Here is a 15,909-nt window from a genome sequence, read left to right as displayed (position 1 = left end):
TCACAAAAGTTGGGGTCAAGGAGAGAAAGTTGGTAGTACAAACTTGTTCAAATATGATTCTGGTCAGAGAGGGTTTTGGGGCATTTTGGTGAACCAAAATGACTTTAATTGACATGAGGCTTTGCAAGGTGATCACAATATGCACTTGTGACTTGCTGGATTTTCCTTGGATTTTCTTGAAAACATTTCCTATAGAAATATTTCAAATCCTTGAAATGGGCAGAAATGGTTTTGGGAGGTTTTGTCCAATATTTTTAACATGACCATGTGCTGAAACTCTTATATATATGGAAAATATATGTCCACTGAGTTTCCCTGATTTTTGTCAAATATTTTTGAAACAATAAAATAATTTTTCCCTATTAAAGACCATTTCTGGCCTTCAGAAAAAGCTTTTAAATAAAATAGTAAAATAGCTTTTAAAATTATACTTTTCTGGTTTATGGGAGACCTACATCTAATAGGATTCAAATATACCTTTTGAAATATTTTTCATACCCCAAATCAAGTACTTGCAGTGCAAACCTCAATTTAGGGGTTTTTGGAAAACTAATTTTTGAAAGAGTTAATTACACTTTTAGTACATAAACTTGCACATCGGGTACAAATTCATACATAAAGTTGAAAAATGACTCAAATTACCCCTACAACTTGTGTTTGAGATACAAATTCATACATTTCCGTCGCTGTCCGTTAAAAGTTCCGTTAACTATGTCTACATGGCATGCCAGCATGGCCATGCCCGCGCCTATGTGTGGGTCCCATCTGTAAGTAATAAATAAGGGGGAAAATTACAGAGATGCGCAAGAACTACTGCAAGGAATCGAACCAGAGAGCTCACGCCTCGCGCTTGGTTTCCCTAGTCAGTGTGCCACCTTAAATTTCCCTTCTTACCAGAAGGAGATGGCACTCGAGCAATAGAAGCTATATAATGCGCTCACTGAACCGGACAATTTTTTAGAAAACGGTGGTCCAAACTAGGATGTCGAACCAATCATACGCACGTAATTTATAAAATTAAAATGCACAGAGTAGGATTCAAACCTAAATCGCAAAATGACTCTAGGTTTGGCCACATAACTATCTTGCTGGCGCCGTTGCAGGTCCGCCTCGTCTCTGGTGGCCCTAGGGCCATGCGGCGTGGTGGATCCTGGCAAGGGCCGGCGGGAGGGCTCTGATTCTAGTTAGTTTTTCCGTTTTGTTAAAGCATCTCCAACAGGCGCGCAACGCGTGCCGCGCTAAAAAATGTTTACAGCGCCAGAATCGTGAGTTTTTGGGCGGCCGCTGGAGCGCCGCCGCAAAATATAGCGCGCGCGAGCCGCTGCAGCAGACGCGCTATATTTCTTCTCTTTTCTACCGTGACTCGATACATATTCGGCTCCGACTCTATAGGCATAGACACATAGAAAACAATAGATAAAAATGATAGATAGATAGTACATAGATAGATAAAAACGATACATAGATAGTGCATAGATAGTTCATAGCCTCCTCCTACGATAGATATAAAACGATAGATAAAAAAACTACTCCTTGTCGTCCTCATCCTCCGACTCAAACTCCGTCGTGGTGATGTCCTCCTCCGACGTCTGAATGAAGAGGTCAAGATACCGATCGTCCTCGGAGTCCCAGGACGACTCTTCTCCTAGCTCGATGTTGAATAGTGCAACCTGCTTCCGTGTACGCCTGTCCTCGCGATAGGCGGCTCGCTGTGCCCTCCTCTCCTCCCTCTCCGCCCTCCTTTGGGCGAAGAACTGTTGCTCGTTGATGACGTCCTGCGGGAAGCATTAGCGCCACAGCTCCATGGCTTCCTCGTCCATCTCGGCGAGGCTGAGACGCCGCTCCCGCCTCCGGTTCTCGCGACGATCCTCGTCGGTGATAAGCCGCGGGGGAGGCACCAGCTCCCACGTGCACCTCTGGGAAGTTCATGTCCCTACAGGACCGCCGGAGGTGCCACGCCGCCGCATCGTACGCGCGAGTGGCCTTGTGGGCGGTGTCGAAGGTGCCGAGGCCGAGGCGCATCTCGATGGACCGAATCTTGGCGGAGAAGGAGCCGGAGGGGCGCGCGTAGACGCCGCGGTAGCCCGAAACTCCCTAGCGGGGCGGCGCGATGGTGGCGCGTTGGCGGCGAGGCGAGGAAGCGGCAGAGGGCGCGTGGCGAGGTGGAGAGCGATGGGAGGGCGCGTGGCGAGGCGCTGCATTTTATAGGTGCGCCGAACACCATGCGCCAAAACTAGTGCGCGCCCTGCCGCCTTTTCGCGCGCGCTATATCTTCCCGTGCGCCTGAGTTTCCCGCCACCGCTGGAGCGCGTGAAACCGCCCCCATGCACGCTAAAGTCACCTTTTACCACGCACGCACATTTTTTGCAGCCACTGTTGAAGATGATCTTAGGTTTTGTGTCCTTCTTAGAAAGACGAGACTGGCGGCTCCGTGAAGATGGAATAAATGTCTTCCCATCTAGCACCCGTTCCGGCGGTCCTTCTAGCATCGTTGATGGGCACTTCAAGCACTGGTTAGCACTTCACACAGCAGGACATGAGGTACTGTGTTTGACTCCAGTTAACTACATGTGTGTGTAATTTTATTTTTCTATTTATTCTTTCCTCACTCACAAGTGGAACCCACACATCAGAGAGCGGGGCCAGCGAACTGCCACACAGACTTACTTAACGGAGAGTTGACGGAAATGTATGGATTTGTACCTCAAACGCAAGTTGTAGGGGTAATTTGTGTCATTTTACAACTTTATGTATGAATTTGTACTCGCTGCGCAAGTTTCTGTACTAAAAATGTAATTAACTCTTTTTGAAAATACTATTTGGCCAAATTATTTTTGTAAGAAAATACTATATTGCTCTGTACACATGGCATGATCATCGGGCAGAAGTTTGGGGCAAGGAGATGAAGTATATAAGGTGGAGTTGTGTTGACTTTAAAGAGCACTTAAAAATCACAGAGAGAAAACAAACTCCAAATAAAAGCCAAATAATGCAAAAGTTTTTGTTGGTCCAAATTTTCATGCTTTAATAATGCAAATGAAATGTTACAAAATGCAGGGTGTGACACTAAGCCTTCCTACCTTGACCCACTCAAATTACAAACACTGCAACACAGCATCAGGGACGGCAACCATAACATAAAAAGGCACAACAGCAGCAGTTCGTTACACGCCCTTGTAGGGTACATTCTTCTTTTTTCGATTTGTAGGAGAAAGGAAAAGCTAAACAAAGAGGGGCCGAAGGCATGCAGGCTTGGCACCAGCGCCGCATCCTCAAGCAGCGCCTCAAGGTAGCCCGGTGCTCCACCAGTTCCCCCTTAGGAGATCTGGGGTCACCGGCCTTGAGTCCAAGTTCGCCGGCCCCCAGCTTCAGGCTGGGCTCCTCTCCGACTTCATTGGAGCACTGTGACGGGACGAGCCACTGGCGTCCCCGACACGAGCACGACGACGCGGAGGCCGGTCGTAGCCACCACTGTTCGAGCTCTCATCCGAGGAGGAGCTTCCGCCGCAAGAAGAGGAGCGTGCGTCGCCAAGGCCGAGTTCACCGTCGCCACCGTCGTCGTCGCTGCTGTCCTCCGGGCAGCACCCCACGCGGCGGTCGTCCCCCCTGAACACCCTCACATAGAGGGTCGCCAGCCCGTCGTACTTGAAATGGAGGGTCCACCTTCCGCACAGGCCACCCGCGCGGGCGAAAGTCTGCCAGCCACGGGCTAGCACCACGCTGCCAGAGGCGGAAACCTCGTTGCTGACCCACGAGGCTCTGCTGCAGCACCCATCGGCCTATAGCCAGAGGCCAGCAAGCACCGAAGAAGGAAGCTAGCCGGAGACGAAGGGAGGGAGCCGGAGCGAGGTGCCAGCCGGGCTCTCCGACCACACCACGAACTCGGGAAGCACCTCCAGCAAAGAAAAGCGCGGCCGAGGCGGGCGCACGATCACGGCGCTCCTCCCTTTGTCATGGGGGCTGCTCCGAGGCCGGTAGCCCCCGCCCCAGGAAAAAGTGCCATCACAAGCACCCGGTGCAACACTGCCTTTGGGGGGTGCGCGGCCGCTCCCCCTGGATGCTGCCGGAGGGACAACAGTGTGCTTGCGGGGATGACCATGGCCCCTCTTGGTAGGAGAGGCTGGCCCCTCCTTGGGGGCCTTCGCTTTCTCGGCCGCTGAGAACCTCTTCGGCGATGCCATTGGAGCAAGATGGAGAGGAAGGAAGCAAGCGGGAGCAAGACGAAGGAAAGATGGACAGGGGGCTTCGCCCCTTCCTCACATTTGTAGCCAAAGGAGGCCAACCGCCGGCCTCCAGGACCTCGCACCATCATCACCCTCTGCATGCAGCATCGACCAGTAATGTCAAGCACTTGCCGAGGCAGCATGGTGAAGCGGAGTTGCCCATGTCCCATTAATTTCCATGCATCATCAAGGCCGCAGGCGGTTAGGGCCCGCAGCGCTCCGCACTTGCCCTTTGGCTTCGCCTGGAGGCCAAATCCGAGCGTGCCTTGGGCCCGGGGGCTATTGTCGGCATCCTGGGCTTGGGGGTATCTAGTCCTGCTTGCCTGCGGCCCACCCCATGGCTCAATCGACAGCCTGGTACGACCCAGCTTCAACAACAACACAGCAAGACCCTTGTGAGGGGCCAAGCCTCACGAGGCAGACGACGCAAAGACCCCTGAACGAGTTGGCTTCCTCAGGAAGGCTCCCGAGAGGCGGAGAGATCTATGCAACTACCTCATGAGGCTCAGCTGATGTGAGCCATGATGACCAAGGCCAGGCAGGCGCCAGGCGGGAGCAGAGCACAGGTTTCCTCTTCGGTGCAATGGAGGCAAGCCGCAGGCGTGGAGTCCTGAGGAAGCGGCCAAAGGTTTCCATTCTGGTGCAACGAGACCAAGACCGCCAGGACGGCAAGACGGAGGTCATCACCGAGCCCACTGCAGCATGACGGCCAGGGGCTTTTCACAGGCGAAGACTACTTTTGTCAGGATAGACTGTACTACTTGTCCCCTTTCAAATCCCGCCGTTCTGGAATCCCTTCCCGCTCTTATTTGGGAAGAGGACCAAGGCACTATATATAGGACCTATCCACCACCATAGAGGGGAATCGATTCCTCCCCGAGCAATACACCAGCTCAAGAACACCTCACCTCCTGAGGCTTGTTGATCCTTGTACTAGTTCGTCCATAACCCCTCGAGGCAATGCACCACACCACACTAGAGTAGGGTATTACACCACAAAAGTGGCCCGAACTAGTATAAATCTCTATGTCTTTGTGTCTCTGTGAGCTCGACGCGCTAGGCTAGGGAGGATCGCAAGTAGGCAGGCTGGACAGGTTGAGATCTCCGCACGCACCCAAGTGTTCGACCCTCTCATGGGTTGCCAGACCCCGAAATCCGACACAAAGCTTCATCGGCAGGATCCTTGCCCCTCAAGATCTCATCCAAGGTCCCAACCCCCACCTCTCAGAAGCAAAGGCACAGGCGTGTAACAGGGCATAGTGGAGGCTTCGACTCACGCGTCAAGGCCCTGCGTAAACCTTTACTTTGTAAAACTTTTTTGTTTTATGCCTTGGCAGTTCGAATAGTACAATTAGACGTCTTGAGCCTACGAGAAATAATAAAAACACCCTTTATTGTGCTTAGATATCTATATCTTGCAATTGTCTATTTCCTTTATGATTCTCCCCTCGCTCCTCGAACAGCCTGGCATGAAAACATGATCGACTAACTAACCTAGCGCTCGATTTCCCTATCAGCTCGGCACCCCAAGTCTGACACTATTTTTTGCCAAGTGTTCGGCGTCTTGGATATTGCTCTATATGCATCAAGTTTCGAACTATGTCTTAGGTCAATAGTTGGGTTGCCCGGCTCTTGCGCTTGCCCCTTATGTTCCACATGTTTGGCTAAGAGGGCAAAGGGAAAAACCCTGCAATTGTACTTCTGGCTCACCTGGTCAAGTACCTTAGGAGGAGAAAGCCGAAAACTGGCCGTCATAGTACGCGTGAACTAATCAGCGATCCGATGACGAGATTTGACTCTAGAAATCATTGGCAATTTTTCCGTGTAACACGAAGGGTTCGTCTTAACACAAACCACGTGATCGGAAAGGGCAGACAAAGTACATTACAAAACACAGCCCCCACCGTCAAGCTCCTAAGGGTAAGTGAAAGTAGTAAAACTGAATAGTCCGATTGCCTAGTTTTGCTCACGCGCTACCGCCTCCGGGTACCGAGACGTTGGCTAAGGGTAATAGTGCGGAGACAAAAAAACCCTCATGACATTCACCTGGGAGCTGAAGCCGGCGACTGGTAGCTTTCAGAATAGACATACGGATGCATAGGAGTCAAAATTAAGATCATGACAATATAAAAAAATTCAGGTGGACGCATCATAAAGCATAAGGTCAAATTGATAAAAACTTAACACAGTTACTCAAGCATTACATATTTTGAACACTGGCCCTCTATCGCCCGCACACCATTTATCACCTGTGCGAAGTATTGCTCAGGGCGGCGATGCTCTTTTCCCTTGGGTGGAGGACCAGTGGCTATGTCCATTGGATTAATCTTAGGCCAGTGCACCATGGTCTTCGCAAACACAAGCCTCACCCCCTCAAAGCACGTTGAGTGCTTCATGGCATCAATTCGGAGTGGCAGCTCCCGCAGCTTCTGCACAAGGCCGAAGTAGGTGTCCGGAATGGGCTCGGTGGGCCATAGATTGACATAGAGATCCTTCATAACCAGCTCAGACATCCGATGCATCTCCATCAGCTCCTTCATTCAGTTGCCGAAGAGGGGAGGACGTCCAGAATCCAGAAACTGTGACCAGAAGAGCCGTTGCATGGAGTCGTCCTTGTGAGTAGCATAATGCCTCGTTGCGGCCGCTGCAATCTTCAGGAGTTCGGCAAAGATGCCTGCAGAGTGCCTGACTCGAGTCAGCAAGGCGAACCTGTTGCCTCCGAACACACTCTGCATTAAGTATTTCTTACCATTTGCAATTTTCCCCACTTGGCGGAGCTCCTCCCGGACACCTCGCACTTCGGTCCTCACCTCCTGGAGTTCTTTCTCCATCTTGGATAGCATGGAGCACTGCTCCCCCTTCTTCCTTTCAAGGGCCTCCAGCTTCTTGGCAGCATCCATGAGCTCCACCTGCACTTCGACCACTCGAGCCTCGTGCTTTTGGCTGGAAAGCTTGGCTTCTTCTAGATTAGCCATGGCCTTTTTGGCGGCCAATTTCTTGGCGGCCGCCTCAACCTCAGCTTTCTTTAGAGCCTCCTTCAAGCCCTCAACCTCAGCGGCAGCAGTTGAAATAGCCGCACATTGAATGATCAGTACACAGTCCAGTGTATATGTACCTAGCAGCAAGTGATCACACACACTAACGAAAAGCTTACCTTCTGCCTCGACAAGCCATTTGTTGACAAGGTCAAGCTCCCTGTTGGAGCGCTCGAGCTTCTGGTCCATCTCCTTTAGTGCCACAACACTAGCAGCCGCATTCACGGAAGATGCCTACATCAGCAAAAGAAACGTCGACATTATCTCGGCCTACATAGTTTGATCCTCTACAAGCTTCTCCGAAGCCTTTGCATAGTCTCAGGGGCTGCTATGTACACGACCTACCCAAACTAAAGATTACATCCGATTTACATGATTAGAGCATTACTTGACTTACCTCAAAGCCTGTTAGCAGGCCTTAAACAGGATCGTTCAGTCTGGAATGAATGGACAAAACACCCTGTATAAACACACCCATAAGAGTGAGGTGCTCATCGACAATGTGCAGAGTTGCTTACAAACTCCGCCAACACGTGCAACAAGCCCGCTGCCGCCCGAATGGAGGTGTTCGGTGCGGGCGACAGGCCCTCGGTACCCTCCCCACCGGAAGGAGGAATTAGCTCCCTCAAGGGCCTCGGGGTCTCGGGTGTCGGATGCTATGGGAGTCCGAATAACCGGATCCCCTCCCTGCGTTAGCTAGGAGGGATGCAACCCCCTGGTCTTCAACGACCGAGGCGTCGGCCTCGGCCATCGTGGCGTCGACCTCCTCCCCGGTGTTCGGAGGAGGAGCGGTCTTTTGCGACAGCACCTCCCCAACATCTTCGGGGATTAGAGGAGGTGCGGAATGTGAGGCACTGTCCCCCAGTTCGTTGGGTGGGGACGTCCCCTCCGAGGTCTCTTCGGCGGGGTGGCCACGCGGAGGGCTGCACCACCAAAAAATGATCAATCTACGTTCTACCAGGGACTACTAAACAGGAAGGCAATTGAAAATGTCGCGACATGTACCTGGTTGCAAGGGGCTTGACCCTGGGTTCCCTCTCCAGAACCTTTTCGGACGCTTCACGTTCCTCGTCATAGTCCAAGCTGTTGGACAGGACCAGCTTAGTCGGCACTGTCTCTTCAGGGGCTGAGAAGGTTGAGCCTCCTCGACATTGCTGGACGTCGCCCTCTTCTTAGAGTGTGAGGAGGCACTTTCCTCCTCATCCTCGTGCCCCTCCTGTGCAGATAAGGCCACAGTGTCTCCAGACCGGCTGTCCGGACAAGCCCTGTGACGGAGGCCCTCCCTGGCCTCTGGCACCTCCTTCTTCATACCCTTCTTGTCGGGCGTCTTGTACAGCACCATGACCAACAGCTTCTCTAGCTGTTTGAATCGGGGCCCTTCTGGCAGTGACACCAGGCCGCTAATCTTCTCGGCCTTGGCAAGCCAGCCCTGCAAAATCCACATAAAGAGGTTTGGATCAAATCATACAGTGTGAATATTCGAACTCATGTTATGACAAATGTCGCTCACCTTCTTCAGAGGGGTCGCAACATCGAGGTTGATGTCCTCCCTCTCGATCGACCAGTCCTTCTACGGCTTGAATCACACTTTCTTGTGGGTCGTTCTGAAAAGATGTTGCATGGTGGCCGGATATTTGGGGTTATACTCCCACATTGGCTTGGCCCTCTCCTGACAGGGGAGGAGTCGACGCTTGAGCAGTATCTAGATCACGTTAACCAGCTTCGCGCCGGTCCTTCTAACATTGACGATGCGTTTTTGAAGCGCCTTCAAGTCGTCAGCGGACCCCCAGTCTAGGCTCTTGGTGGTCCACGAGGCCAGCCTGGTGGGGAGTCCGGATCTGAATGCGGTATCCGTCGTCCAGGCAACTCCCCTTGGCTCAGTGATGTAGAACCATTCCTTTTTCCACACCTTAATGGTGTCGATAAACTTGCCTTCCAGCCACGGGACCCACGTCAATTTGTTGATCATAGCCCTGCTGCAGTCCGCATGTTTGCCGCTAACCAACCTTGGGCTTGATGTTGAATACCTTCCCCCATAGGACGAAGTGTGGCCGAACTCGGAGGAGAGCCTCATAGAAGACAATGAAGGACGCTATGTAGAGGATGGAGTTGGGGGCTAGATCATGGAAATCTAGTCCGTAGTAGAACATCAACCCCCTCATGAAGGAGTGCAGGGGAAATCCAAGCCCCCTAAGGAAATGGGAGAGGAATATGACCCTTTAGCCCGGCCTAGGCGTGGGGACGATCTGCCCTGCTTCAGGGGCCCGAGGAGCAATGCTGGCTGACAAGTAGCCGGCCTCCTTAAACTTCAACATGTCCCTATCAGTGACAATGGAGGCGTCCCACTTCCCGTTGGCGCCGGATCCTGCCATGGCTGAAGGGGACGGGGTGGGATTTGTTGTGGAAGCAGAGAAAAGGGGCGCTGGAGCACTGAAGATCTGCGTGAGCGGAAGGTGGAAGAAGGCATAGGATGCTAACTATGGTAGCTCCCTCTTTATATAGCCAAGAGTTCTTTTTTTCATGCCGTTGGCTTCTCCACTTCCCGATACGCTCACAACGATAAGTGCAGGGTGGGAAATCGAAATCATTGATCATATCCCCTGAAAAGTGGGGCATGATCTCCACCTTGATGGGACGTGGCAAACATGCGTTGGCCTCGAGCCACGCTCTGAGAAATACTAACCGCTCGATGTTATGGCCGGATGCAATTCTTCATTGAAAGAGAAAAAAGTTGTCAGATGAAGGCATTCTTTACGCTTGAACGGTCTTTTATTTTTGCCTTCGTTGTTAAGTAAAACTGCCATTTCAGATTACGGACATCACTTGGCTCTGAATATGAATGAAGCAAACTAGAGAACTCGCCTCGCAAGCCGAATACTGTTTGGTGAGAAGATGCAGGACATAAGCCTTGGCATTGGGGGCAAGTTCGGGGGCTAGTGAGGGAGTCATGGACTAAGGGGTCCTTAGAGAGCCGGCCCATGCGATGTGGGCCGGACGGGTGAAGCCGTACAGTAACTAGAGGTCAATGAAGCCGTGGTGTGCCCTCCAAGACAAGGATAGGTAGGATCTCTTTACCCCTTATTGTAATCTATCTCTGGTAACCCTAACCCTACTAGTGTCTATATAAACCAAGGGTTGTAGTGTTTACGACTAGAGCTATATTCACCTTATCACCTTAGGGTTTAGCTCATGCTTATCTCGAGGTAGATCTACTCTATAACCATACTATACATCCAATACAATCAAGCATGACGTAGGGTATTAGGTAAACACCGTGTTCATCGTCCCTTGTTCCCCATCGAGTCACCATCTGTCGTGCTGCTCCATGGCTTCCGATGTTTGTGCTACGTGATTTCCCCCCTGACGAACCACAAGGGGGTAATGGCCCCATAGGTGATCGTGTTCCACCACGACACCCGCTGACATCGTCTCGCCACCCAGTAACCACCAACGCCTCCACCTCAAGCATCGCAGTTGACCACGGGAGTTACAGTATGCCCAGGCTCTGCCACCACCGCCCTCGTGGTCCCTGCCGTTCCCAGGCTTCACTAACACCACCCCGACAACCCCCTCACGCGACTGCATCTCCCCGACACCTTCACCGATGCCGGAGACCGCCGGAGACCTCTCGCTGCTCCACGTTGACCGCCGTGCCATCGCCCCTGTTCGCCGCCGGCCACCCTTGTAAGGTCGCGCCTCCCCTCGCCGTTCGACGAAACAAGTACCAGTTGACGAAGACACAGCATCAGGCGCCACCTTCACCATAGGTGCCGCCCCCCACCGGATCAAGAAAAGGGGTTGGTGAGCTTCTTGCGCGCCAACAAGGAAGTGTTCACATGGGAGCCCAAGGACCTGGTTGGAATCCCGAGGGGAATAATCGAGCATCACCTGAGGTTGTTCCCTAACGTGCGCCTGATGAAGCAGAAGGCACGGTGGTAGTCCATAGAGAAGCAGGCGTTCATCGTCCAAGAGACCCACAAGCTGCAGGATGCCGGTGTCCTTCGGGAGTTGCGGTACCTGGAGTGGCTGGCAAACCTAGTTATTATCCTCAAGAAGGGTGGGAAGGAGCACATGTGCGTCGACTTCACCAGCGTCAACACGGCTTACCCTCAGGACCCTTTCCTGCTCTTGCGCATCGATCAGATCATCGACTCCACCGCCGAGTGCGATCCATTGTGCTTTTTGTATGCCTTCTCGGGCTACCACGAGATCAAGATGGCTGTGCAAGATGTGGAGAAGACGGCGTTCCTGACCCCATGCGGGGTGTACTGCTACACCTATATGCCATTCGGACTGTGTAATGCTGGAGCCACCTTTCAACAGCTAATGCATATTGCTCTAGGCCAGCAGCTCGAGAGGGATGCTGAGGCTTACGTCGATGACATAGTAGTAAAGTCTCGGGAGGCAAGGACCTTGATCGGGGACCTGGAGGAAACATTTGCCAGCCTGCGCAAGGTGGACCTGCGGCTCAACCCCAATATATGTGTGTTTGGCGTCCCCTCCGGCAAGCTGCTGGGTTTCCTGCTGTCACACAGAGGAATCGAGGCCAACCCGGAGAAATTCAAGGCCATAGAAGACATGAGCCCGCCACAAACCCTCAAGGAGATGTAGAAGCTGGCGGGCTGTGTGACCTCGCTGGGGCACTTCATTTCCAAGTTAGGGGAGTGCACCCTCCCGTTCTTCAAGATGATAAAAAGGAAAGGGCCGTTCGAGTGGACCCCTAAAGCTAACGCGGCTTTCCAAGACCTCAAGAGATACCTCACCAGCCCACCAGTGATGGTGGCACCGCGCCTCCTTGAGCCCTTGGTGCTCTATCTGGCCGCCACGCCTCACTTTGCCAGCGCGGCTCTGGTGGCGCTGAGGGAAGAGCACCCAACCGAGGGCCCACGGCGGGGCACCTTGACGCCGTGTGAGACGCTGCGGCCCCTGGATGGTGCTCTTGAGGCCTCAGCTGCACCACCGGTCAACATTGCTCCTGAGGGCCCAGTCGATCTCCCAGCCAGCGGGGCTCCTAAGAATGGGGCCCCTGAGGTCATGGCCGATACGACAAATAGCAAGACTCTTGAAGGCCAACACTCTCAAGAGATACAAGACCTCGCCAACGCCTCCTCCCTCATCGAGCATCCGGTCTACTTCGTCAGCACGGTTGTGTGAGGCGCGGGTGCACTACCCCATGCCGCAAAAGCTCTTGCCCACGCTCCTCATTGCTTCCTGGAAGCTGCACCACTACTTCCAAGGCCACCCCGTCAAGTTCGTCTCAGCCTACCCACTGGAGAGAGTACTCCGGAGCCCTAACGCTGCGGAAGGGTCGTAGAATTGAACATTGAGCTACAGGTGTTCCAGCTAGAGTTCATCACCACAAGGGTCATCAAGGGCGCGTCCCTCCAAATTTCGTAGCAGAATGGACTGAAGCCCCTAGCCGAGAAGTATGAGAAGACCATTCCCTCTTGCCCGGAGATGAGGCGTCGGATGGGTGGATCATGTACTTCGACGGTGCGTTCGCGCGTCAGGGTGCGGGGGCTGGAGCAGTGCTCATTTCACCCACCAAGGACAAGCTCTACTACGTTGTACAACTCAACATCCAGCAGGGCGAAAAGGTTTCCAACATCGTCGTAGAGTATGAGGGCCTAATTGCCAGCCTCAGAGCTACGGCAGCGCTGGGGGTGAAGCGCCTCACCATCAAGGGTGACTCCCAGCTCCTCGTCAACTTCTCCAACAAAGAGTACATCCCGAAGGACGAGCACATGGAAGCATACCTGGAAGAGGTACACAAAATGGAAAAACAATTCTTGGGCTTGTAATTATAGCACGTGCCATGAGGCACAAACAAGGAGGCGGACGACATCGCCAAGAGGGCATCCAGGCGGCTGCCTCAGGAGCCAGGCGTCTTTGAGGAATGTCTCTTCAAGCCGTTAGCAGCTCCCCCTGCTGCGGAACCAACACCGGCTTAGGAGGATCTTCCCCAAGCCCCTACAGCGGGTACCCCTGCTTGCGGCCCAACCTCGGGGGCCCGTCTGCTCCTCACGCTCGAGCCTCAGGAGGGGTGCTGGACCGAGGAGTTCAAGGTGTACTTGCTTCAGGGGAACCTGCCAGAGAAGGAGGAAGATGCAGAACGCGTGGCTCGCGAGGCCACCGTATACTACGTCCAGGATGGTGAGCTGTACCGTAAGCGGCCCAATGATGTTTCTTTGCGGTGCATCTCCAGGGAGTAGGGGCTCGAGCTACTGGCCGATATATATTGCAGGGATTGCGGACATCACTCTTCATCAAGAACGCTCATGGGCAAGGCATTCCGCAGTAGGTTCTATAGGCCCACGGCACTCAGCGACGCCACCGAGCTGGTGAAATCCCATGAAGCCTGCCAATTCCATGACAGGAGGTGAGGTGTTCTTGAGCTCAAGAGAGCTGGTGAGGTGGTCGGACAAGAATGGATCTGATATGTTCGTCCGTTTGCCCCCCCCCCCCTCTATGGTGGTGGCTAAGTCCTATTTATAGTGGCCTTGGTCCTATTCCCAAAAGTTGGCGGGAAGGGATCCCACAACGACCAGATTTGAAGGGGGACAAGAAGTACATCCTATCCTGACTAAAGTGGTCTTCGCCTGCGAAAAGCCTCTGGTCGTCACACTGCGGTGGGTTCTGCAATGACCTCCGTCCTGCCGTCCTAGTGGTCTTGGTCTTGGTGCACCAAAATGGAAACCTTTGGCTGATTCATCGGGACTCTGTGCCTGTTGCTTGCCTCCTTTGCACCAAAGAGGAAACTGGTACCCTGCGCCCGCTGGCGCTGCCTGGCGCCCGCCTGGCCTTGGTCATCATGGCTCACGTCAGCTGAGCCTCATGAGGTGCACCTTGCATAGAACTCTATGCCCCTCAGGAGCCAGCCTGCGGAGGCCGACCCCCTTGGAGGTCTTGGCAGCGTCCGCATCATGAGCTTGGCCCCTCGCGAGGGTCTTGAGTTGTCGATGCTGAAGCTGGGCCGTACCAGGCCGTCGATGGAACCGCGTAGTGGGCCGCGGGCAGGCAAGTCTGGGTACCCCCATATCCAGAACGCCGACACAATTGCTCTTTCTATTGTGTTGAGTGCCACACTATTTTCACTACACCCTATGCACATTATGCTTGGATTGTCTTGCATGTGACCAATGTGTTTAGACATTTCATTTTATACGGTGTTGTGAATGATTCTTATGCCTACCATTGACCTTTCATTGAGCAATTTGTGAATGCTTGCTATCACTTTGAGGTAGATGCTTATTCTCTTTCCACACATATTTGCATCTCTACCTCCCATTTACATGCTTGTCCCCATGATATCTTTGCTTGTGCTTGATTGATATGCTTACATGCCATGTCACAATCCTTTGTCAAACCATATGCTATGCTTGATGATGACACTTGTTGGGTGAATCACTGCTTGAATGCTTCGTTTTGCACTAACTCTAACCACCTTTGTTTCTCCAAGTGTTTGTTGTCCTTGCTCCTTTTGAAGGAATCCCAAGACGGTGCGACATTGGAGAGTGCCCATTTAGAGCTTCAAGATGATGAGAACTTGGTGATCGACCACTCCTACACGGCGAGGCCATCTCTTTCCCAAGGTGATTTGGTTTTTGATCCGAGGTCAGATCTTTCCCAAGGGGGAGGGGATGATGCGGAGCATCCTACGTACATCACCATGTCAAGAGTCCGTTTGGAAAGTGACACGTGCGACATCTACTTCACATACATAAAGGTGTATCATCTCCTTTACACATGTTCACTTGACCCCTTCGAGGATGGTATACTACTTGGCCTTCTCCCGTGTGCATGCATAGGTATTGTCGGAACTTCAGGGATATCGAGGAGGAGTGCGAGCACAAGTGTAGGTGTACACCATCCGCGAGGGAGGCATGGAAAAGAAGACGGAAGAAAGGAGAAGAAGAAGAAGACGGAGCGGCTCCTAGAGCTAGGTTGGACGTCCGGACCGCCGTCCGTATCATCCGGGCTCAACCGGATCATCCGGACCCTCTCCTGGATCATCCTGATAACTGTGCCGACAACACCCAAAGCTTCACCATGAAGCCGGATCATCTGGAACTGCTCCAGAATCATCCGGGCCGATGGCTGATGTCTACTACACAACCTTCTTCTTGTAGACGTTGTTGGGCCTGCAAGTGTACAGGTTTGTAGGACAGTAGCAAATTTCCCTCAAGTGGATGACCTAAGGTTTATCAATCCATAGGAGGCATAGGATGAAGATGGGCTCTCTCAAACAACCCTGCAACAAAATAACAAAGAGTCTCTTGTGTCCCCAACACACCCAATACAATGGTAAATTGTATAGGTGCACTAGTTCGACGAAGGAGATGGTGATACAAGTGCAAAATAGATAGTAGATAAAGGTAATTGTAATCTGAAATTATAAAAACAGCAAGGTAGTGAGCGATAAAAGTGAGCGTAAATGGTATTGCAATGATAGGAAACAAGGCCTAGGTTTCATACTTTCACTAGTGCAAGTTCTCTCAACAATAATAACATAGATAGATCATATAACAAGCCCTCAACATGCAACAAAGAGTCACTCCAAATCCACTAATAGCGGAGAACAAACGTAGAGATTATGGTAGGGTACGAAACCACCTCAAAGTTATCCTTTCTGTTCTATCTATTCAAGAGTT

The sequence above is a fragment of the Triticum aestivum genome, chromosome 7B (assembly GCF_018294505.1).
Source record: "Triticum aestivum cultivar Chinese Spring chromosome 7B, IWGSC CS RefSeq v2.1, whole genome shotgun sequence".
Classification (NCBI taxonomy): domain Eukaryota; kingdom Viridiplantae; phylum Streptophyta; class Magnoliopsida; order Poales; family Poaceae; genus Triticum; species Triticum aestivum.
The sequence above is the reverse complement of the archived record's forward strand: the minus strand, read 5'-3'. Positions refer to the sequence as shown.